At 40.3% G+C, this 26042-nt stretch overlaps 1 protein-coding gene across 2 annotated transcripts in view; it reads right to left on the bottom strand.

Annotated features, from left to right (window-relative positions):
- LOC117512710 (metabotropic glutamate receptor 4-like) overlaps nt 1-26042 on the bottom strand; it is a 673449-nt gene that overhangs the window by 571594 nt on the left and 75813 nt on the right. The gene's annotated exons all lie outside the window — the stretch shown is intronic.

Here is a 26042-nt window from a genome sequence, read left to right as displayed (position 1 = left end):
TAAGGAGTGCTCCAGCCGGTTTAAAGACCGCCCACAGTTGCTGAGACCGCGCCGCGCTCTGAGCGCGATCGACAGGCTGAATCAACCAGATCATTTCCAACGTGAAGGCTTTGTTGATCCGGGACGTCGTCTGACTTACACAAAAATGGCAGGAGACCTGGACATCAGTACTTTTTTGGCACATTCCACTGTTACAGTTTTTTTCATGGAAAGAGAAGCGGAGGGATGCGCCATGGAGCCATTCATGTCGCGGGACAAAACCACCTCTGTGTTGGTCTCACAGGACGGCTTTGAGATGGTTTTCAGATGGCTGTCGGTGGTTTTTCAGTCGTGTGACTATCTGAGAAATTGTGGATGAGCCTGGACATGCCAGAACATGTCCTGTGAGGCTTCATCACAGCATTGCTTTGCGCCATGCGGCACCGCCACGAGGCGCGGAATTCCTCCGCACGTCTTTCTCAATGTGCCGAAAAAGTGCTAATGTCCACGTCTTACGCAATTCCTGTGCAAGTCAGACAACGTCCCGGATAAAACACAGCGTCCAGTTTGAAAATGAATGGCACATTCAAGTGTTACAGGAGTTTTTGTCATGGAAAGAGGAGCGGAGGAATTCCGCGCGTCGCGGCAGTGCCGCATGGCGCAAAGCAACGCCGTGATGAAGCCTCACAGGACATGTTCTGGCATGTCCAGGCTCATCCACAATTTCTCGGATAGTCACATGACTGAAAAACCACTGACAGCCATCTGAAAGTCATCTCAAAGCCGTCCTGTGAGACCAACACGGAGGTGGTTTTGTCCCGCGCCATGAACGGCTCCGTGGCGCATCCCTCCGCTTCTCTTTCCATGAAAAAAACTCCTGTAACAGTGGAATGTGCCAAAAAGTACTGATGTCCACGTCTCCTGCCATTTTTGTGTAAGTCAGACAACGTCCCGGAACAACAAAGCCTTCACGTTGGAAATGATCTGGTTGATTCAGCCTGTTGATCGGCGCTCGGAGCGCGGCGTGCTCTCAGCAGCTGTGTGCAGTCTTTAAACCGGCTGGAGCACTCCTTAATCTGTGTAATCCCCATAAAATCGTCCCTCAGAGCCATCTGAATTTTCCGAATGGTGTCCACCTGGAGGTCTCTCACAGTTTCTGGAAAAAATTGATGCAGCAAAGCTCCAAATCATTCAGACATTTATTCGCAAAAAAAAATCCGACGAGAGGGGTGGACCACTGCTCACACAAAGCCTGCTCACAGGCAAATGACGCAACCGACAGGTGTGGAAAAAACTCACGCATGCGCACGAAGGTTCAAGCTTGGCTGATGGAATCACACGTGATTCAAATCCATATGGTTTTTGAAAAAAATAAAAAGGTCGGATACTTTCTAACAGACCTCGTATATCTTGAAAAATGGGTTGTCTTATATTCAGAACAATACTGTATTTATCAGCTTCCTGTATACAGTAAAATCACCAGTGTTAAAATAACACTGACAGTGAACATATGGTCCCACTCTGAATAAAGTAGGACCATATTGGATTTACACTCGTAATTTTACTGTATATGAACTTTGCATTTTCACGGTCCCTCCTGCTCTATCACACTCCCTTAATTCTCTATCTCCCTTCAGACCCTTTTTATAATTCTCAACATCAAATTGAGGAGAATGATTTGTGTCAAGGTGAGCATTAATCAGGTTAATTTTCTGTCCCACAATCCTCAAAGTGATGCTTGCAGCCTGATAATTGTTCCTTTCATCTGATATGTTAACTGTTGGTTCAGTGTAGATGAGGAAGAGCATCAATGTTACATTAAAAACCCCCAACTAAAGAGCATGACAAATTACAAACTCCACAACATACATGCTTGAACATCAAGGCCAAACATTTAATTTGATTCAAACACTTCAATAATAACCAAACCGTATTCAGTGGTGGAATAACATTATATTTCAACAATCTTTGTGGGAGTTTCCAGCCTATTCCTGCACCTCTGTAGTCACATTATACAGGTGAACTCCAAATTTTTATTGAAGTAATTGTGCTTAAAAATTAATGTAGCCTTTGAGAGCCAGTCTACAGTGAGCATTTATCATTTTCTGACAGCTTTCCCTGAAGATGAAGCATTCACCCTCAACGCCAAGAGGAAAATAAGGAGGAGTCCAAATGAGAAACGGGTCATTAACTTGAGGCTCCTTTGCAGAAATAGGTGTCTGATTGAGCAGTTGGGATTTTCTGATAGGAACGCTTTGAGGTAAAGCCTTTGATCCTTCAAGGATGGAGTTAAAGATGTGGGACAATGTGATTGTTGCCGTGGTGATAGAGACGTAATGGAAATTTTTTGTTGTTTTCAGGAACATGATGCTGTTTCGTTGGGGAAGGTGAGCCTCTCTAATTAAAGTCATTTTTTATTCAGTTGTTCATGCCATTTACACACCGCTTCAGACTACACTGTGTTAATGTGGACATGGTGGGAGTGAGCAGCATAGTTATTCATTGTTTGCACATCATGGCCGCCAACACTGGGCCACTATTGGCCAAGTGGCAACCTCCAGTGCTGAAAAATTAAACAACGGACCTGCAGTTCCATGACTGACCATATGAGGGTGGTTCCAAAAGCTAGTCAATCCTGGTAGAACGCTATGTTGAAATATTCCAACACTATAGCAGAAGTGACCATCTTTACAGCCTGGTACAAAATCAGTTTTGGTCTCATTAGCTAGGTGTCTCATTCCTAATAATTGGGGGGGGGGAGAACCCTGTTATGTGTCGGACGCGGGCGGAGGACCGGCCAGCGTTTGAAGGACCCAGTATAAAATAAGCAGAGCACGGTTCAAAGGATAACAGAATTTAATAACATAACAGTGAGTGCTGAATTACAAACAAATAAGTGCGCGGTCTGGCGAGGTGGAAAGACGGTGCGCTCCCAGCAGCACAAACGGTCTGGAGCCAGAACAGTTCGGACCCAAGGACCCCGCCGACACCCCCCAGGTGGCCGCGACCAACCGAGTCTGTGAAAGAAGAAACCATCATGTGAGTCCACCACTCCACACACAGAGAGACCACTCAAAGGTGTACATAAACAGCAAACACTTCCTGGCTTAATCACAAATCAGCTTCCCACCCTGCAGGCATGGAACACCCAGTTCAATTCTCCACTGCAGTGGAAGCTGATTAAACGACTAACATAACAGCTCAATATAATAAGGTGTGAGGGACACCACATCTACTGACTGTACTCATGTTAGTCACAAAACCTAAAGTACCTCAGGAAGTGTGCTGACGAGTGTGAGACCTCACCCCCTCCTCTTTCACAGACCATGGCATCAAACCTGGTACGGTCTCTGCATCCATGATGATGAAATGGCTCTCTAGACGACGATCTCACCCGTCTGGTCACAAGGTCGAGTCTCTGGCAAATACACACTGTGTACTCCAGACTTAAATGCAACCATGCCCCAATCCATAAAGATGCACCACAGCTGTGAGTCCTGACGAGCTGCACATGACAAGCTTCAGGTGATCAGGGTGAGGTCCTGATAACTCAGCCACACAGCCACTCAGTCCTGAACGCATGCCACCTGGAAGGAAAAACAAAAGACAGAGAACAGAAGACAGAAACAAAAGGCAGCCAGGCACCCCAGCCATACAACAAACCCGCTTTTTATGACTCATGTATTAATGTCATGTTGTAGTGAACTACTATTCTCTCCATCCTAATTTATATTACCAATAATAGAGCTGGGCTCAGACTCATCATATCTAGATTCTGGGACTGTTAATAAAGAAAAGGGCTAGCTGCTGGCGATCACATTAGCATCCTGTCTGTTACTCTGTTACTTTGCTGCTGAGAAATAATGTTCTGTGAGTTGCTTGTTCCGACTGTTTGATTTCTGCAGTTTGTTGAGGTGCTGTCAATGAAATAATCACCGGGGGCTGCAACTGAGAAGAGTGTCCATCTAGCGATCTCCTGTCTGAGCACGTTTTGTCTGAACTGAAATCACTGGACAATGAACTTTGCCACTGATGAACTGTGGATCATGATACCTACTGGACTTTTCTCATATGCACCCTTACTTCTGTCATATCTGATTTGCATGTTTGACCATTCTTTGTTGTAATTTGTTTGTTTGATCTTTGTTATTGTTGGTATGGCCAAAGCAGGTGGTCACCCCTGTGAGTCTGGTCTGCTTGAGGTTTCTTCCTCAAAAAACAGCAGAGGGAGTTCTTTTCTTGACTACTGTTGCCTATGTGCTTGCTCAGGAGTGTTGGTAAAGTTAGGCCTTACTCTCGTGACGTGCCTTGGGGTGACTTATGTTGCGATTGGTGTTATACAGATGAATTGAATGCAAGTATCGAACTGGGACTCGGTACTGGCAGATATTTAGTATTAAATGACATGGATCAGGACTGAAGATAAATAAAAGACAGATTGGGTCATCCCAATTTGGCACCATTAACAGGGAGAAGAAGATAGCAATTGCTTGGTGATGTTACCTGGATAATATCACAATTATTGAGTTAATATGTCAGTTGTAGTTTTTAATACCTGCACACAAGCCACTGGTTCTGAAAGCCGCTACCTAATCCGTAATAATATGTTATTCAAACACCCAAACCAAAGTTAGCCTGATAGCATTAGCTAGCTTTGTAACAACATTTGCAACATGTTCAGGGTTCTTTCCTGCCCACCTCACACCAGTCTTGCCCCCCCGTCATCTATTCACTTATTACTTAATGTAGAAGTTAGTCAGTGCCTGAGGAACTTCTACAAGTTAGTGATATTTGGAAATGCCCCATTTGAGCTTCAAACCCAGAAAACCAGTGGGGTGCCATCATGGAGGGTTTGTCCGGTATAAAGTCTATGCTAATGGCTTATCAGCATAAGGGGGTCTGGGTAACCTGCTGCTGGACCGAAAAAAGGAATCATGAACTGATACTGTTTTGTTACTTTGTTCTGAAATAAATGTGAAAAGGTTCCGTGTTCCATTAACAGGCTCAAGGGGCCAAAGCCAGAATCTGCTAGAGACCAAATAAATGTTCCTCTGCAGGTGGATGATTCTTTTTTCCTCCTGCACCAATAAAACATGCACATCAACAGTGTTCTGAGCTTAGCAATGATACTTTTAGTTTTGGATGAACTGGTACACATTAGTGGCTAAGAGCCTACTTTGGACCATGATGGTGGATCAAAAGGTATTGATCGGGTCACTATTACAAGTCCATTATTGCAGATCTCAGAAAAAATACATTTTGAAGTACAAAAATATATTTCATCTGTCCCTTTCTTATGAGCAGGTCTTCTGAACGTGGCTACTTTTGTTCTGTTCTGCCGAACGATTTTGCAGTTGTCCACAGTCACAGCTGGAATTTGCACAGCAGACAAACACTGTTATCTGTTAGACACCGAGCAGCCACACTCCACAAACCTTTGACTTATTTCTTGTACCGTATCAGAAAGTAAGACCTTTTTTAAAAAAAAAAAAAGTGATTTACACACTATGTTGCACACAATATTTTTACAAAGTTGGGAAACATTTGAACTTTAAGGGAATTCAGAGACAACCCACAAAAGAAAGCTGGTGGTTTGCTCATGCTGCCTGTACGCACATACCCAAAGACAGTAGGCTTTATTGAACTTTGTCACAAATAACTTTTACTTTAAGACATCATAAGACAGGGAGGTTAGTGTTCTTTAGGGGGAGGTGATGATCTTGTGTTTAAGCCTGACCGGAAAATCACTAAGGACCCAAGGTTGGGCAAGATCCTTAATTCCTGAGTTGCTCCCAGTGTGTAGTGAGCACCTTGTATGGCAGCACCCTCACATTAGGTGAATGTGAGGCATTATTGTAAAGCGTTTTGACAGTCTGATGCAGATGGAAAAGCACTATATAGATGCAGTCCATTTACTTTAACCCTCTGAGGTCCGAGGGCATTTTTTGGACAGTTCACTCGCCTGGCATAAATGTTTTATTATTGCTGTTAACAGCTCTCCCTTCATCCCACAATCAAGTTTTAGGTCTCTTTTTTTCAGGACAACCTGTGCTTTCAGAATATATATATATTTTTTTGTTGTGTTTTATAAGTGTAATAAAGGTTTACAATCAAAAATAGGCAAGTAAAAAATAAAGCAAAAAATAATTTTCCACACACATTTATTCAAAACACACAGCAAACTATAATAAACAACTTGTTTTGACACTTTATAAAGGTAATTTGAGGTCTTGTGTGAAAGTCTGTACAACAAAAAGGTTCAAACAATAAACACAATGCACATTTTGAACAATATATACAAAATAGTCTATGCGTTTTGTTGTCCATTGATATGGTAAACAGTGCTTTACGCAGAGAAAGCAACAGAGTTATCCAGTAACATTCACATGCAAACTAGTGAAGCAATCCTGATAGTTACACACCCTTTGTTTGAGCATGTGAGATTGTCATCAGAGGCTCTCTGTCTGCTCCTGCTTTCACTTTCACTGTGTGTAATGGCGCAGGGCACACTGAGTATGTACTAATAGTATGTACTCATTGGAGCACACAGGGGGCTATTCAAACAGGCCAACTAGTGACACATCACTCCTGAAAATAATCTTTGGCTTTTCACGTGAGGTAAATCTGCCCTACAATTGGATTTTGGAAAACCATGTGACGGTGAACCAATTCCAATTGGACACTCACATTGCGCACGTCATCACACAGCTTCTGTGAGGAGTACAAAGATGGCCGATGGCTGGCTCAAAAATCTGCGGAGTTAACGTTTCAGCAAAAAAAAGTAAGTTTCTATCTCATATCATTCAAAAGTTATTTATAATTTAGTAAAGCTTGGTCGGCGTCGGCCCCAGAGGGTTAAGGTATCATAAGACAGGGAGGATAGGGTGTTCTTTTTGACCTCATGAAGCTTAACGGTTAAGATTTTTCATCATGATGCAAAATCCCAAAGGTAGTGCTGTTTTATGACATCTTAAGGGAAGCATACTTGCTATTTATGAAAGCAAAAATAATTTCCTGAATCTGCCTCATGTCTTTTTGGGGGTGCCATGCTCCACCCCTCCACTAAAGTTCCTTAAGATTGCGCATAAAATTTTTTTTTTTATGTTAGCCTGAGAAAACCACAGGCAAAACAAACAAACAAACAAACACTAAAGAATCTCTCTGGCAGAGGTAACAATCACTGTATGGAATCTAAGTCATGTAAGGCTAAGTGCAAAATGGTCCAACAAGTTTAATATGTGGTGGAATCCATAATTCAGCTCTCAGTGGTTTATTAATTAGTAATTACATTAAGTGTAGTACATCTGCAGAAGATGAACTGCAAATGTTGCAAAACAGAAGAATCTCCTCCATTAATAGACAAATGACAACCAACTGAGCACGAGCTGTAAAATAGAGATCTGCCTTTTCATTTCCATACATGTCTTTGAAATGCCACTCCAAAAAGACTCAGCAGCCACTATTGCAAGGTTAATGGGAATAGTAACACACTGTATATAACTCAGCTCATCACTTTTTATTTTAAATATACATAGGCTCATTGTGAAAAATGATTCTCTGGCTACATTCTGGTTTTGTTCCTCGATGTACTGTATATGCACAGCGTATCTCGCTGTTAATAAAGGTCCTGTCAGGCTCCGTCTGTGCTTGCCAGGGGGCTGCTTTGCAGTGCCACTGTATAATTGTACAGGTCTCTCTTGTTAGCTCTCCAAAGCTCCCTGGGCTGAAAATCAGACATCACAACAAAAGAACAAGGGTCACAACCACGCGACATATCATTAATCACAGAATCTGGGAGGTTTCAGCCTGAGATTATCTGTCCCTAGGGGGTCTGAGTCAGTTATGGAGTCCCCAGTTGGTGCGGAGGCTATAGGGAAATGTCAGTCTGGTGGTGCCAGATAGACTCAGCTCTGGTTGAGGCAATCTGCAGAGAGGGTGAAAGGACTGGAACATTGATTTCAGTTGAAGAAGCGGGTGGAAGGAAAAGGGGACAGAAACAACTCAGAAAAACCTTCAAACTAGCAGTCGAACCCCAGCAAGACGAAATACAGTCTGATAACATGTGGCGGGGCCCTTTTTGTTCCCCCCCCCCCAAAAAAAAGAAATAAAAATCTGCAGCCATGATTACATCTTCCATTATGTTTTGAAATCAGGAAAAGCAGCAGGAAAAAAAATGGTTGGTACAGAGCCCAGTAAGCTTCACATATCAGTGTTTCACTTTTTTTTGTCACATTTCAGGACGTATTCCAACACAGCCTATCCCAGCTGTCACTGGGCCAGAGGCGGGGTACACCCTGGACAGGACGCCGGTCTATTTGTCTATGAACCAGTCATCAATTTTGACCTAACTGGTAGCACGTAAAGTGACGAAACAACACTTAGAATCCACGCCTCAGTGTGTCTCAGTGGTTGAAATAAAAGGATTAATGAATGAAATCGTTTTGACTATGTTGAATGTTCTCCAAAGTAAAGGTCGATGTACATTTGATTCTATGACTTGTGACATATGTTACCCTGTAACATGATAACTAAGCATGACACATGGTGTAAACTATTCCTTCTTATAACCATATTAACCCAATGAAAATTTGCATAATTTTTTACTGAAATTGGAGCAACTTTAACTTTTGACCCCTGTACAAACTGAAACTGACCTTTGTCACCGTTTTTGCTGTTTTTCCCCATAACCCCAGAACATTCCATCATAGATAGTCCAAACTATACCTTTTTGGAATTGTTATGTCAGACAAATAATGTGGTACAGTTTTTAACATGATTGGAGTATTTTTACATTTTGACATCTGTGGAATTCTTCATTGACCCCTACCTGGCTTCCTCACCTTAAGTGGTACCGAAAACCTGCTTGTCCTATGGACTATATCGGAAAGCCACATATATTCGGACAAACACATTCACACTTTCACTCACACCTCAAATTAAAGTTTTGAAGGTATGCAAATGGCTGTAATTCCTAAATTTTTCATATATTTCTGTTAAACCTCTTGAATTAAACGATACAAGCATGTCTTGATTGTTTCATTGCAGATCCATTGCGATGGTGTACAGAGACAAAATTACTGAAAATGTCACTGCCTTAATACTTTTAGACCTGACTGTATTAGGGTAAGTGTAGAATTGCCAGGTTTGTGACCCCCACCTTCCCTAAAGCAAAGAGTCAACTCCTTCCGAGGCTGTTGTCTTAACCTGACTGATTAACACTGCATTAACGAGACGGCAGGACTTCAAGCATATCGTGGCTTTCACATTGGCTCTACATTATTAATGCCAGCACAAAGAGCCTGTTTAATGAGCCAGAACTCTCTCCGTGGACACTGATTAGGCATGCAATGGCTATAAAGGCTGTCCCTCCTGAATTTTATGAGACATGATTACGGTTTTTCGTGAGTTTCCTTCACTTACTCTTAGTTTTATTCATCAAATTGAAGTTTGATATGCAAGAAAGACTGGGAGAGAGAGAGAGAGAGATGAAGGATGATGTGAGAAAATGCTGGAGCAAAATAAAAACCCAGAGCTGTTTGGTTTGTAGCCAGTACGCCCTATTAAATTTAAGTTTTACTCAAACACAACAAAGGGACAATGTAAGAAATTTTTATATATATATATATATATATATATATATATATATATATATATTATATATATATATATATATATATATATATATATATAATTTTTTTTTTTAATTAAAGGCACAGCTCACAAATAGGTTATGATTTATGCAACTGGTGAAAGATGCAAAAACTAAAATTACTGCAACTCTTGAAATAAATGTGTTTTTTTATTCATATATATTTGGTTTGGAGTGTGTGTTTGGGGCCATGATATATTTCACAGCAAGAGCCACTTTTATTAAAATGACATATGCTTTATTTCCTGGCATTCATTAAACTTTTCATTAAAATTTTCTGCAAATACAATACAGTAATATCAGGAAAGAAGGGTTCAGCGAAAATAATAGTGTAACAGCCTATGGTGCAATAAAAATCTGATTTATTTATTCATTCATTTATTTTAATGACAGGCTTTCCCTGTCTGGAAAGGTTTGAGCAGTACAATTCAATACGTTTCAGAAAATAAATACATCTGTCACCATTGTGGTGTCAAGCAAATTATATTTCTTACAATTTCAGAAAATACAAAAAAAAAAAAAAAAAGGGAGGGCGGGGGGTTGCATGTGGGTCATTGACAGTGAATTGAGAGTCCAAAGATAGAGTGAGGTCCAGTCTGGAAGTATGTGCTGATGCTGTGAATTACAGCACCAACCTACAAATTCAATCTGGATCCTGGATGGCAACCACACAGGTAGAAATCCATCTCCACATCCTGAAAGTACTCGGTACTCAAGGGTCCTTCAAAGAAACCTAGTGCCACAAAACAACTAGCAGCCTGTGGTCACTGTTTATTTAATAAATGAAGTTCAAAGATAACTACACTATGGAGCGTGCTCTAATCCTTTATACTGTAGTGCAAGTGGTGCAAATACTTAGTCCTATGTTCAAGCCTGTTTTGCTATTTTCTGCAAAGTCTCAATGTGATGGGTTTAAATTTAATCACTTCATTATTCATGCACATTTTGGGTGCATATAATAAAACAAACCAGTGCTTCCCAAACATGATCCTCAGGGACCCCCTGTAACCTGCATATTTTCCATTTCTCCCTGTTCTGGCAAAAGCTGATTAGGTTTTCAACTGTTGACTAGCTGAATACTGCCCCTAGTGGTTGGATTGTGTTTAACTGAAATTAGCATGAGTTAAATGCATAAGACAAATTTTGTATGTATATGTAAGTAAGTAAGTAAGTATGTGCAATGACAAAGGATCTTATTCTAAATACACATCTTGTATACATCATTATCATACAGACATCATTTGTTGGTCTCTACAAACCATAATAATGCCATATGATGATGTCATCAATGTCACATATTCATTACAATATGACATTCTATATTCTGATTTTTATGTACTACAGATACTCCTTGCTCTATTAAGTTCAGAGTTACTGAGGGGGGAAAATGCACTTTTGGACTGTATACTTTTACATAACGACATGTAGCCATGTTATCACAATGTCATATACAAATCAGCATCTGACCATGTTGTTACTGATCCATATGCATTTGAAAGCATCATTCTACCTCACTTAGCTTCAAAGTTATTGTTGAAAATGTGATTTTTTTATCCTTTAATATTAACAATAATAATAGCATCATTATGCCACAAATAGACCAGCAGATGGTATTGTGTTTGATGATTCATCTACACTTGAAATCAGCCTTCTAGCTCTCTTAATTTCAAAGTTATTGGGGAAAAATGTAATCTCCAAACAGTTCAATGGCCTTAACCTTCATAATAATATGTTAAACTGTTATCATGAGCAATTCACATATACAAAGTGATTACAGTAGGCTTACAAACCCCTCCAGAGACTCGACTGATATACAACAGAATGGGGATTTTAAACTAGAATTCAACAACAGATACAATGTGAGGCTGCGGATTGCAGATAAACTTTTTGTACACTAACAGTAACACTAACTGGAAACGCTGTTGTCTGTATTGAAGGGTCGATGTCACAAGCTGTACTGCATGTAAGTCAAGCCCCAATACTTCACCAACCGATTCAAAACAAATGTTATGAAGCATTCTAGTTAATCTGATGTTGAAACATTAAAAAAAGTGACTGAACTCGTGTCAGACTGTTTTTAAATCTCATATTTATGTCATGGTCTGCCTTTGTCCTTGCCCTTTTTAACCTCTTGTGTGTAGTTTGTCTGTTTTCAGTCCAGGAGCTGAGGAACACCTGCAGCTCATCTTCTCCTCGCAGCTGACACTCATGAGCTCCTGATCAGGAGCCGGCTACTTAAACCCCGGCTCTGAGATCAGGCTTGGCCAGAGTCTCGGTGACCCTGACCCGCGAGAGTCTTCGTGACTCTCCGTGACTTTCCATGATACTCCGTGAGCCTTCCATGAGAAATCCATGACCCTGGCTACGCTGACGCTTCCATGCGCTCTGACATCTGAGCTTCCCGCAGCTCATCTCAAGGTAACCTGGCCACCTCTAATTCCCGTATTAGCGCTCGTTGATCTTTTGATGTTTCCAGACACTTTCCTGCGTGGCTCCCATGCCACCTTCTGTATGACGTCACTTTGGAACTCATCTGCTCTCAGCCTCAGAGCGCATAGCTCGGCCATGTTCAGCTAAGTTCCTGCATGTCTGTGAGATTCCGTTCTCAGGCTGCTCCTGTTTGTGACTGTGCATGACCAAGAACTGTTTTCCAAGTACTATATGAGATCTGATGCATTGTCACTAAGAACTTTCCAAGTCGTTTCTAAAGTCAAGTCCAGCTTAATTGGAACTGTGTCACAAGACACGCAGCAGCTGATCTCTGACCTAAGGACAATCCATGAACTGTGAACATTCCTGCCTTAAGCCTACAGTTAACTGTTGTGTTGAGAGCTTCCAGTGTTACAAGTGCAATCACTCACCTCTGTTCTCCTCCGTCCTCCTAGTTTCTCCTCGGCTCTCTGCGTCCCACCTGGCCCCGGTTCCAGCTCCATATGCTCCAAGACTCCAGCTCGTTGTCAGACTCCCAAGTCTGTCCCTGTGTGCACTGCGGCTCCCGAACTTCCACCACTATATGTGGGCCCGTTCTCGGCTCAGCAGGCTTCCTCCAGCTCAGCACCTCAGTTATTTATTACTGTAAATAAAGCTCTTTTCGTTCACAACCTGTTCTGGTTCTTGCTCCCTGGCGTTTGAGTCCATCACCTGTAATGGTCCAGTCCCATCCGGACCTCTAAGCACAACAGTTTATAGACTACAAATGGTGCATTGTTGGTAGTAATCACACAAACTTTCTTCAGTAAATGCTTTGTCTGGTTTCATGTATAGAGCCTCTTTCTAGCTGTGAAATATCTGTTAAATTAAAAATATAGCATCAGTGTAGATTCACCCTTAATATTTCAATTTTTTTTTTTTGTAATGCAAATTAATGGAGCAACATTTGTGCAAAGATTCAACACATTTGAGCAGAGAATAACTCATTACTATAGGGAACATTCTAGAACAGATAAACAAATAAAGCAGCAATTACTTTCTCCAGCTGTTATTATCGTTTCAAACAACAGTGATGTTGCGACACAAGTAGTAATTAAGAAACGCTTTCCTTAAAGACTGGGCTGCATTTTTGAACAGCTCTAATTACTGCAGAGAACAAACCTGTTCTATATCTGGGGTGCTCCCGTTAAATGTCCACGCTGCTGTGGAGGCTATAAGGTTTTCACAGTACGGTCATTACTTTGATTTCTTTGCATAAGCCGTTCTCTCTTTAGGTTTGGTGCAACAACATTGAAGAGTGACCTTTTCCATCGTCAAGGAATTCTTTGTCATTAACTCAACGTAAAGCACAACTTAAAGATGAATGATAAAACGTGTGTGTGTGCGTTTCTGTTAGCATTCGCGTTGTATTATCATGTTTCTCTCTGATGTAATAATGCTTTCAACTTTAAGAACACAATTAATCATTAAATTTAATTATATCTCATTTAATAGATATGTCTAATAGCACTGAGTAATTTAAAAATGGATCTCCTAACTAATTACTACCCTGAACTGTTTTAGAGTACTTCACATTGTTAATCCTCCCAGTTCTTATTGTAATACTGCCCCTTACAAAGAACAAAATCGATATATTCCTCAGTTTATATTCCCCCACATGGGACTCTTCTCATCTTCTGAGAGACCCCTAACATGGCTGACAATTGAGTTTTATACAAGACAATGTAGGAGGTAGAGTGGGTGGGTTTTAGTCTTTAGTTGGTGGGTGGGTTTTAGTCTTTAGTTATTCTTTTACATAAACTCATATATGCAAGTAAAATTTACTTAAGAATTCTCCTTGTAAAATTTACTTGGAATTTCTGAGTGAAAAAAGTTGCCTAGTTTTTTCAAGTAAATATTACTCCAAAGTTTTTTTGTGTGTGTGTACCTGATGGAACTGAACTCCTTTGTTTCTGATCAGACAAAACCAGTTCAGACCAGGTAACATACATACTCAAACAGACGACTAAAACTCACTAAAAATATAACCATTTAAGCATAGTAAATACTTGATATAATAAAAATAAAATATAATAACATTTAAACACAAATATATCTAACAATATGAAGATGAGTATGCAGACAAATGTTTAGCAAACCATTTAGTTATTTGCTAAGTATTTATTGACACTTTGCTTCATTTTTATGACAAAGTATTAAAGCAAAGGCTAAATTACATAACTAAAGTATTTGATAAATAATTAGTTATGTACAACCCCTGGCAAAAATTATGGAATCACCGGCCTCGGGGGATGTTCATTCAGTTGTTTAATTTTGTAGAAAAAAAGCAGATCACAGACATGACACAAAACCAAAGTCATTTCAAATCGCAACTTTCTGGCTTTAAGAAACACTATAAGAAATCAAGAAAAAACATTGTGGCAGTCAGTAACGGTTACTTTTTTAGACCAAGCAGAGGTAAAAAAAATATGGAATCACTCAATTCTGAGGAAAAAATTAAGGAATCATGATAAACAAAAGAACGCTCCAACACATCACTAGTATTTTGTTGCACCACCTCTGGCTTTTATAACAGCTTGCAGTCTCTGACGCATGGACTTAATGAGTGACAAACAGTACTCTTCATCAATCTGGCTCCAACTTTCTCTGATTGCTCTTGCCAGATCAGCTTTGCAGGTTGGAGCCTCATCATGGACCATTTTCTTCAACTTCCACCAAAGATTTTCAATTGGATTAAGATCCGGACTGTTTGCAGGCCATGACATTGACCCTATGTGTGTTTTGGCAAGGAATGTTTTCACAGTTTTTGCTCTATGGCAAGATGCATTATCATCTTGAAAAATGATTTCATCATCCCCAAACATCCTTTCAATTGATGGGATAAGAAAAGTGTCCAAATGTAATGTAATGACAGCCATCTAAACAGTGCCTTTACCTGACATGCAGCCCCATATCATCAATGACTGTGGAAATTTACATGTTCTCTTCAGGCAGTCATCTTTATAAATCTCATTGGAACGGCACCAAACAAAAGTTCCAGCATCATCACCTTGCCCAATGCAGATTCGAGATTCATCACTAAATATGACTTTCATCCAGTCATCCACAGTCCACGACTGCTTTTCCTTAGCCCATTGTAACCTTGTTTTTTTCTGTTTAGGTGTTAATGATGGCTTTCGTTTAGCTTTTCTGTATGTAAATCCCATTTCCTTTAGGCGGTTTCTTACAGTTCGGTCATAGACGTTGACTCCAGTTTCCTCCCATTCGTTCCTCATTTGTTTTGTTGTGCATTTTCGATTTTTGAGACATATTGCTTTAAGTTTTCTGTCTTGACGCTTTGATGTCTTCCTTGGTCTACCAGTATGTTTGCCTTTAACAACCTTCCCATGTTGTTTGTATTTGGTCCAGAGTTTAGACACAGCTGACTGTGAACAACCAACATCTTTTACAACATTGCGTGATGATTTACCCTCTTTTAAGAGTTTGATAATCCTCTCCTTTGTTTCAATTGATATCTCTCGTGTTGGAGCCATGATTCATGTCAGTCCACTTGGTGCAACAGCTCTCCAAGGTGTGATCACTCCTTTTTAGATGCAGACTAACGAGCAGATCTGATTTGATGCAGGTGTTAGTTTTGGGGATGAAAATTTACAGGGTGATTCCATAATTTATTCCTCAGAACTGAGTGAGTCCATATTTTTTTCCCTCTGCTTGGTCTAAAAAAGTAACCGTTACTGACTGCCACAATTTTTTTTCTTGATTTCTTATAGTGTTTCTTAAAGCCAGAAAGTTGCCATTTGAAATTACTTTAGATTTGTGTCATGTCTGTGATCTGCTTTTTTTCTACAAAATTAAACAACTGAATGAACATCCTCTGAGGCCGGTGATTCCATAATTTTTGCCAGGGGTTGTAATTAATTACATATGGTAATTCCTTCTAAGGTAAGTGAATTCCTTCCACAAGTTCTAAAAGTCCAGTTTCTGTGAAACTGTTGAACTTGTTGTGACATTCCCTGATCTCGACAGTGACATTCATGTCTTTGGGTCCTCAGCTTTTGAGATCATGAGACACCAGGGAAGAGCTTATGGAGTCGTGAGGTCAGTGTACAGAGGTGTTTGGCGATGCTGATATCATTGCAGAAGAACAAAGTCTTTAGACTCCTGATGCTTCCTGTCTTATTTTATTTCATGTTATTGTTTCTTGGATAGGGACAGGTGCAGATAACATTGGGAACGGAATAACAATTATCCGATTCAATCCAATGCATTGGACCATTTATAGGTATGATCATTTCCCATGCCTGTCTCTAGAGGGGGCTGTTAAAATAAAATATGTGGTATGGTATTTAGACTTGGATACTAAGGCAGTGTAGATGTCTGTGTTGCTAGGTCTCTCTGAATGATCCTTGGGTACTGCTTGTAATCATCTCTGACATTTTGGCCATGCAGCACATTTATCTGGGCCTGAACCAGCACACAGGTACATCAGGGTTGTGGGTCACCCACACTTCACCTTTGTAGAGGTGGTAATGTACCTGGATGGATGCCATCCAGTCATTCCTTACCACTAAATTAATGGATTTTTTTTTTTTTTTTTTTTTTGAGACACAAACAACATGGACATTAATGGAAGACACTATTAAAATACAAGCCAGTCTCACGGCAGTTTGTGGGACTGGGTTACGAAAAGTACATTCATTTATGGTTCGAGTTAGGAGAAGGGGAAGATTATAAATAGCAAAACAAAAAACGTGTCACAAAAAGTGCCCGCTTTTCATGGCAGGGACACAGAAAAAACAAGTGAGACCAGGATGTTAAAATGCCAAGTAAAAATAATTACGAATCCACATTTTGGTCAACACTTACTCAACACTTCCTCGAACTGTCACCTCGCTCTCTTCACTGCAATCAGTTCCTGTCTTTTTGTCAGAGATAAATATATAAAATCCCTGAACTAAGCATTCAAAGCGTCTGTGCACATGTTTTCTGTAGTGTGTGAAGTGATGCTGCCTGAATGGTGTCTTCACACTTTATTCATGTCAGCAATCTAAGTTAAGCCGGGCAGAATGGCAAAAGAGAAAAAACACTTCAAGCATTGTTGCTCATCTCACTGAGGTTTCTGATTAATTTTCAGCTCTTGATCGTTTCCTGAAGCATATGGGCCACAGTTGTTTTTTTTTTTCTTTTTTGTCACTTTCTGCTGGACACAGGAATCTCACAATCCATTTTAGTGACTGCAGCACATAGATCTTGTGCCAGGAAAAAACAAATACAAAATCAAAAAGCTGCCCAGTCAATCAGCACACCCGCAGACTGGAGATATATATAAAGAACGGCTGAGTGGATCCTTGTCATTTGATTGGTGCTTTATATGTCACATGACGGATTCATTTGTCCCATTTGTGTTGCATTGCAATTAGAGTACAAATTTGGTTCCATATGTTTGGTACCATTGTACTCTGCACACGTACACAAACACGCACACACATGCACGCACATGCACATGCGCACGTGCTCATTCATGCCCATGCACGGCCATACATGCACGTGCACGCACACACGCACAAAACAAAATCCGGACTAATTTCTAACATGATTTTTTTTTCGCTGCACTGAGGATGTACACAGTCTTTTTTTGGTAGTACACAGGTGCACAAGTGCCGACCCAGCTGCGTGTGTGTGCGCGCGTGCAAGCGGGACAATGACACGATTTGATTGAGCTAACTGATGCTGCTAATTCTTGTAGCATACACACACACACACAAAATCCACTCCGCTGTAAGTCGTCTGGATGCATGAAAAATACACACACACACACACACATACACTCTTCTTCAACTGCTTAGTCCAATCAAGGGTCGCGGGGGGCTGGAACCTATCCCAGCAGTCATAGAGCGCGAGGCGGGGTACACCCTGGACAGCATGCCAGTCTGTCACAGGGCCACAAACAGACACATTCACAGCCACTCACACACCTATGGACAATTTAAAGATTCCAATTCACCTAACTTGCATGTTTTTGGATGTGGGAGGAAACCAGAGCACCCGGAGGAAACCCACACAAACACAGGGAGAACATGCAAACTCCACACAGAAAGGCCACAGGTGGGAATTGAACCCATGACCTTCTCGCTGTGAGGCAACAGTGCTAACCACTATTTCACCATGCCGCCCGCATAAAGAACTCTTCAGATGAAAGGATGACATGATTTCTGGCTGGACTGAGGAACAAGGGAACAGGAACATTAGCCTCATTGAATGGTATGTTCCAGCTTTCACCTCATGAAATATTGGTACCATTGAACTCATAAACATTCATTATTTGTATATTATATAATGGCTGAGTGGATCCTTGTCATTTGATTGGTGCTTTGGAGTGTCACATGACATGGATTAATTTGTCCCATTTGTGTTGCAGTGCAGTTTGATTCCATTGAGAGTTCAAATTTGGTTCCATACGTTTGGTATCAGTGCACTCTGCACAGGTGTACACACACAAATGCATGCGTACATGCTCGTGTGCACGCACAGACAAAACAAATCCACTACACTGTCTGGAGGCTGTTAGCAGGAAGAAAGAATGAAAAGCTGGACTAATTTCTGATGTGATTTTTTTTTTTTTTTTTTTGCTGCACTGAGGATGTACACAGTCTTTTTTTGGTAGTACACGCATGCACAAGCACCAACCTGGTTGCGTGTGTGCGTGCACACGGGGGACAATGACTATGATCGATGATGACTTTGAGCTAACTGGCGCTGCCACTTCTTGTAACACACACATACACAAACACACACACACACACACAAAATCCACTCCGCTGTAAGCCGTGTGGATGCATGAAGAGCTGTTCAGATGAAAACTGACAAGATTTTTGGCTGGACTGAGGAACTACACAGTTTTTTTTTTGTTGTTTTTTTTTATGGAAGTCCGAAGTCAGTGCACAGCATCACTGGACTGCATGTTACAATTTGGACTTTAGCAGCAGTGAAACACCAAAATGTAAGTCCCTTTTCTGTTGTTTATAAATTAATAAAATATCAAATGACAAATAATGAATGTTTTTACATTTTTTTCAATGGAACAAATATTTCATGAGGTGAAAGCTGAATGGTTTGTTCCAGCTTTCACCTCATGAAATATTAGTACCATTGAACTCATAACCATGCATTATTTGTATATTATCTGTGTTTCTGAATGCAAATGACCATGAACGTGCAGAAGCATGTGCTTCAGAACATGTGGGATTTATTACCAGCTGATACTTACTGATGTGCGCATTACCAGCATGCACTTACACAGATAATGAGTTTTGTTCGCATGACAACATTTAGAACATTTTCTATACACAGTTTGGTAACCGTGCGTAGTACTGCAGTCCTTATGGTATCTACCTCATTTGTTGTAATGTGATCAGACACTGGAAATGCCAGATACATAACACTCTTCTCACCACCAACAACAACCACATCAATGCAAAATGATTCAAAAACAATTCCCCTGCAAGCTAGAAAACCTTCACCATAAATTAACAAATACAACATGCAATATGAGACATGCTGTCGCTTTTTTACTTTGAAAAAGTCCAATAGAAAAATAAATCAACTTTCCACATCTCATTCAGCAATCCATTCTGTAGATACTGTACTGGTGCCAGGATTGCCGAAATGGGGAGAATAAGGATTGACAGGGACCCAGAGAGGCTCCTAATATTATTATAATACTGACAAAATAATATGGGGGGTAGCCCAGTAAGATTTCTTTTCATGGGGTCCAAAATCCCTGGTGGTGCCCCTGACTGGTCAAAATGGATGGATTTGACAAGGCTCAGCTTAAGCTACTTTGAACTTGTCCATTAACTTAGAAGTGAGAAACATGTTGCTCTCATGGAAACAATCGTTTAGAATTTGGATTGATTGTTTTTAGCCTGTTTTTAAAAAGTGCCTGCCTGTTATAACAGCAAATATCAAAATGGCAAAAAAAAAAAAAAAAAAAAAAAAAAATTAAACTAACACACATGCATGCAAAAGGTTTTTTAAAAAAATTACCTATTCTCAGTTAGGTCCTGCTAGTGAATGTTAGCTTGCTAGCTAACATCAGATAGGTCAACTTTGACTTCAGGCCAAATGTACAAACTAGTTAATGCTGCCATTCTTCTGTAGACAGTTGGCAAAGAATACTAAACAATAACAATAAAAGTTTGATAGTCATTAGACTAAACAAGCTAAACACTTAGATACATACGTTTACCAAGTGCCTCTATTCTGGTTTGACTAGATTTAAACGGGAGGTGTTGCAGGCCATTGCACGCAGGTGAGATTTTCAAGAAATTTAATGGTCCACTTTGGGGGTGTAAGAAATCAATTCATAAGATTACTCAAAAAATTAATATGGGAACTCCGTTGTTATATTTACTGCTGTCTGTAAAGGGGAAATATACACATATTTTTATCCCCAAAAACTTTTATTTTTGCCTCTTGCAAGGGGTTCCAAGTCTTAATTGTGGCAGTCAGACCCGCTAATCTCCACAATAATTTAAAAAGTGCCTTTTGAGCTACTGTTTCAACATTTTGGCCCACTGCCATGTAGATATGAAGGGTTCATTGGGCAGTGCAGCTCGTTTGAGGGTTTGCGCTAAAGGGTTAAAATATGATGTAATAATCTTAGATCCGGGGACAGCCCTCATATGTCCCCATCACTTTCTCTGAGGTTTTGGGCAAATTACACAGCAAACAAAGTGAAAATGCAATGAAAAAGTGACGATGTGGTGGAAAGCAAGCATGTGTTGCGGTTTGTTTATGACCCGGAACTCAAACATGTGCAGGTGAGCAAACGCAGCTATTCTGGCTAGGTGTGTAGGCTAACACGAACTATCACATTTGCTTTGTCTTCCCTTCTCCACTGAGAACTTGAGGTGGGCGGATCGATCCTAATATCGATAATATCGATACCAACGCTGGTATTGAAAATGAACGATCCTCGTGTACAAAGATCGATACTCAAGCTTTTTTCTCTCCCACACGCACTGACTGCTGCGCATGCAGATTCATCAACGTCTACTCTGTCTGTAAGAGCAGCGCTGCAGTGTCACACAACATGGAGCAACGCACTCCCCCCTGGTCTTTTGTTGTGCCATTACGTGGCTCAGCGGCGTCACAGGGCTCAGCAGGGAGGAAATTCCTTATTCTTTGTATTATTTTCTTGTATTGTTCAACTTAAAAAAAAAGAACAACTTTGAAACTGTTTACAATATTTGTTGTGGTGTGTTAGTTTTTCTCTATTGTGGTTTATCAGGTCTCTAACCTCAGAAGATTGTTTTAATTTGCTTTAAGTTACATTTTTTACACTCTTTATTTAAGAAACAACGTCGAGAAGTGCACTGAAGAGAAGAAATTCCTTATCTTTTGTATTATTTTATTGTATTGTTCGACTTGAAAAACAGAATAACTTTGAAACTGTTTACAGTATTTGTTGTGGTATGTTAGTTTTGTTGTATTGTTTGTTTGTTTTAAGTTGTGTTGTGTGTTTTTTTTAAACAAAAATGTTGATTGTGATAATATAGTATTTTGTTGTCACATACAATGTTTGGCGAAATTCTAAGTCTATTGGATCCTTTGGATCTATGAAGCTTAAATATGAAAAAGTATCGGTATCGGCGATACTGGGCCTGTATTTACTTGGTATCGGATCAATACCAAAATTCCTGGTATCGCCCACCTCTACTGAGAACCGAAAAAAAAACTGAACTTTTCACAGCTGCTTCGGATATTGCAGCTGAAAACAAAACAGTACATGATTTATACGTGTGAAGTGATGCTGTGTTTGTGTTGCGCAATGGCAGGCTGTCCCCGGAAGTGGTTAAATCCCGCGATATCACGCAGGGGTTCAAACGAGATTGCGCTGCCCCATTGCAAGATTTTGAAAACATATCAATTCATTGTTACAGGTAATTATATACTAATGAACAGACAGTTCTGAATGCTAATAAACGCTCCTAAATCCTGCACACTGTAGCTTTAATATTTCATGCTTTCTGCTGTGGCATGCTTCACGTGCACACACTGCGTAACACGAGGCGATGTAATGTGGCAACCAAGTTATAATGCTGCCGATGTATCAGACACTATAACATTTATTGACTGGGATTTCTTGTCATTAGCATACTGACATTTGGCTGTGGAAGCAAGTGGAGCAGCAAGCTAATGATCTCATGGTGACATTTCCCCAAGGAGCAGTCGTACGAACTCTCCTGACCCCTTTAGCTTTCCCCATCTCCGTTCATGCTGCAGGAGTGAGATCAGGTCACTTCCTCACTGATCTGTCACCGAGACACAAGAGAAAGGGAATTGGCAAACAAGAGAAATGTTCTCTGGATGTGTGCGGGAGCTTGTTGTGGATTAAGTGTACTGCTGTTGTAGTAGATAAAAAAAAAAAAAGCTTCTGCAATGCTCATATAAACTGATTCAACTATCAACGCTGAGATTTGACTCTTCCAGCAAGTACGCTACAAGCAATAAAATAAAACACAAGATGTCATTTTTTTTTCCACTTTCAGCTCTGAGTCTTGAAACCTCACGGAAACGTTACAAATGAAATACTGCCTGTCAGAATAATAACTGTCTGATTTTAGTCTTCACAGCGCACACTTTCCTCAAGCTTTTTACTGACAAACTTGTCTCTGCATGTTGAAATGTGAAGAAAAATGTGGTGAAGTGTTAAAAGCTGTGAGTGCAGCATACACTCACCGGCCACTTTATTAGGTACACTTGTTCAATTGCTTGTTAACACAAATAGCTAATCAACCAATCACATGGCAGCAACTCAGTGCTTTTAGGCATCTAAACGTGGTGAAGATGACTTGCTGATGTTCAAACCGAGCGTCATAATGGAGAAGAAAGGGGATTTAAGTGGCTTTGAACATAGCATGGTTGTTGGTGCCAGATTAGGGTTTCCAACTCTCTGAAAAATAAATAAGGGACACCTCACCGCCAGGGCCGACCGGCCGACTGACCATTGCCTTCACCCTTCCCAGCGTCTGTGTGAAACGATTTTTAACCATTTGACTGTTGACTTGACCCTGAATTTAAGTAGATGCATACATGCATTTGTTCTGATATGAACACGTGGAAAACAAATTATTATTTAGCAATTTATTTTTAGCGCAAAATAAATTTTCACTCACAATTTCAATATGAGCATTCTGACTTCTTTAAAAATAAATCTCTGTAGTGCTGTTGCTTAACTTAAAATTGTATAAATTAACAAAAAAACAATTGAAAATTTGCATCATCCAAAACAATGTAACAGTGCACATTTACACATGTAGTGTAATAAAAAGTGCAAAAAATAAAGTCTGAAAAGTAAACAATACTTACAATACTTATAGCTGTTGTCGCGCACCTTTTCCACCCAGCCATTTTCCTTTTCTCATTCGCCCCTGTATTTTTGCATTCTTTTTTCTTTGTTTTTTTTTTAGGAGTAGTAACGACGTTACAGACATTGCTGTCCGTAGGCATATCTGCAGTGCCAGTGTCGGTGTCTGCATCGATATCAGCCATGCTGCTTTGTTATTGTCGTCCAGCGACCGTCGTCGGCTCATGACGTCGTATCTTCTTGCGAGCAGATGTCCCTCGACCAATGAGATAAGAGTGATTCTGTATTGTCAACTCGTGTCTGTCAGCTCATTGGTGAAAAGCAGGAGAGAGGCTGGGATCAAATTTACCGTAAGTTTCCATATAAAGCGCCAGTCAAGTCCATTGACATTTTACAGACTTTTTGATTCTCACAGAAATACGGGACAAACTGCGTCCCGTTTCAGGTCAATATGGAACGCACACTTTTATTTCCAAATAAGGGACGATTCCATTTTTCAAGGGACGGTTGGCAACCCTATGCCAGATGGGCTTTTTTGACGACTTCAGAAATTACTGATCTACTGGGATTTTCACACACACACACACACACACACACACACACACACACACACACACACGCACGCATCTCTAGGGTTTGCAGAGAATGTCCCAAAAAAGAGAAGCTATCCAGTAAGCGCCAGTTGGATGAATAAAAATGCCTTGTTGATGTCAAAGGTCAGAGGAGAATGGGCAGACGAGGTGATGCTGTCCAATATGGACCAACATCTGAGGACTGTTTCCAACACCTTGTTGAATCTATGGCATGAAGAATTAAGACAGTTCTGAAGGCAAAAGAGGGTTCAACCTGGTACTAGCAAGGTGTATCCAATAAAGTGGCCGATGAGCAGTGTTGCCACAGTTACTTTGAAAAAGTAATCCAATTACTGATTACTGATTACTCCTTGAAAAAGTAACTTAGTTACTTTACTGATTACTCAATTGGAAAAGTAACTAAGTTAGATTACTAGTTACTTTTTTAGTTACTTTCCCCAGCTGCCGACAACAACCCACGTCAACATGACAATGATACCTGTTTTGCCAAAACTCACTTAATAGTCACCCTTTCTTGGCTTCAATGAAAATAAATACTTGTTTTATAAAAAGTAAAATAAAGACCTCTTTCTTGACCTCATATTTAACTGTTGACAGCAGTGTAACAGTAAAACTTGCAATTTCTAACCTACATTGTTTATAAATGTAACCATTAAATTCATTCTAACATTTTTATTCTCTCTAAACATTTTACTTGTCGAAATTATTATTATTTTAAGTAGTATTAGTAGTTGTAGTAAAAAAAAAGGCTTCAAAACTGGACCTTTAATCTAGGGGTGTTGTGGGGGGGCACATCCTTGTCCCACGCCCCCATTCCATCTGGATTCGCCCCTGCTTTGGTGTTTGAGCACAAAGAATGGATAACATTTATTTATGCAGAAAACAGGACCAGATTGACAGGTAAGAAAGTTTTATTGCGTTTTCACATCATGTGGTCCTCAGAAAGAGAGTTTAGGTGCATTTGAGTGGAAAATACTGTTAGTTGTTGACGCGTCGTGGAGGATCATCTGTTTTTAGCGAGCAGATACGGAGCGGCTCGGAGAAAAAAAAGCATAAAAATGTCTTTGTAAAGCTCAGTGCAGGTGTGCTGTTGTCACTGTGCTTTAAGAGGTAGCTGTTGCAGAAAAACGTGGATGAAAAGCTCACAGCTCGCTTAAAGTGGGTAGTTCAGTTGAACCCCGAACCCCTGCCCACGGACCAAGTTTAATGCTGCTATCGACCCACAATGCAAAAATAATAGTAACACACAGTGACTTGGAGAAGTAACTTTAATCTGATTACTGATTTGGAAAGATTAACGCATTAGATTACTCGTTACTAAAAAAAGTGGTCTGATTAGAGTAATGCGTTACTGAGTAACGCGTTACCAGCATCACTGCCGATGAGTGAATGTATCCTCTTAGATCACCTGATGTTACAACATTATCTTTTTTAAAGGGGTTGTAATGATCACAATAAGTTTTTCGTTATCTATTACAATTAACCCTCTGGGGTCCGAGGGCATTTTTTGGACAGTTCTCTCGCCTGGCATAAATGTTTTATTATTGCTGTTAACAGCTCTCCCTGCATCCCGCAATCAGGTTTTCAGGACAACCTGTGCTTTCAGAACATATGTTTTTGTTGTGTTTTATAAGTGTAATAAAGGTTTACAATCAAAAATAGGCAAGGAAAAAATAAAGCGTCTGCTCCTGCTTTCACTGATCGCTGTGTGTAATGGCGCAGGGCACACTGAGTGTGTACTAATGGTACGTACTCATTGGAGCACCCAGGGGGCTATTCAAACAGGCCAACTAGTAACATATCACTCCTGAAAACGATCTTTGGCTTTTCACGTGAGGTAAATCTGCCCTACAATTGAATTTTTGAAAACCATGTGACGGTGAACCAATTCCGATTGGACACTCACATTGCGCACGTCATCACACAGCTTCTATGAGGAATACAAAGATGGCCAATGGCCAAAGGTCTGCGGACTTAACTTTTCAGCAAAAAAAAGTAAGTTTCTATCTCATATCATTCA

This window comes from Thalassophryne amazonica, chromosome 6, assembly GCF_902500255.1.
Source record: "Thalassophryne amazonica chromosome 6, fThaAma1.1, whole genome shotgun sequence".
NCBI lineage: Eukaryota > Metazoa > Chordata > Actinopteri > Batrachoidiformes > Batrachoididae > Thalassophryne > Thalassophryne amazonica.
The sequence above is the reverse complement of the archived record's forward strand: the minus strand, read 5'-3'. Positions and strand labels throughout refer to the sequence as shown.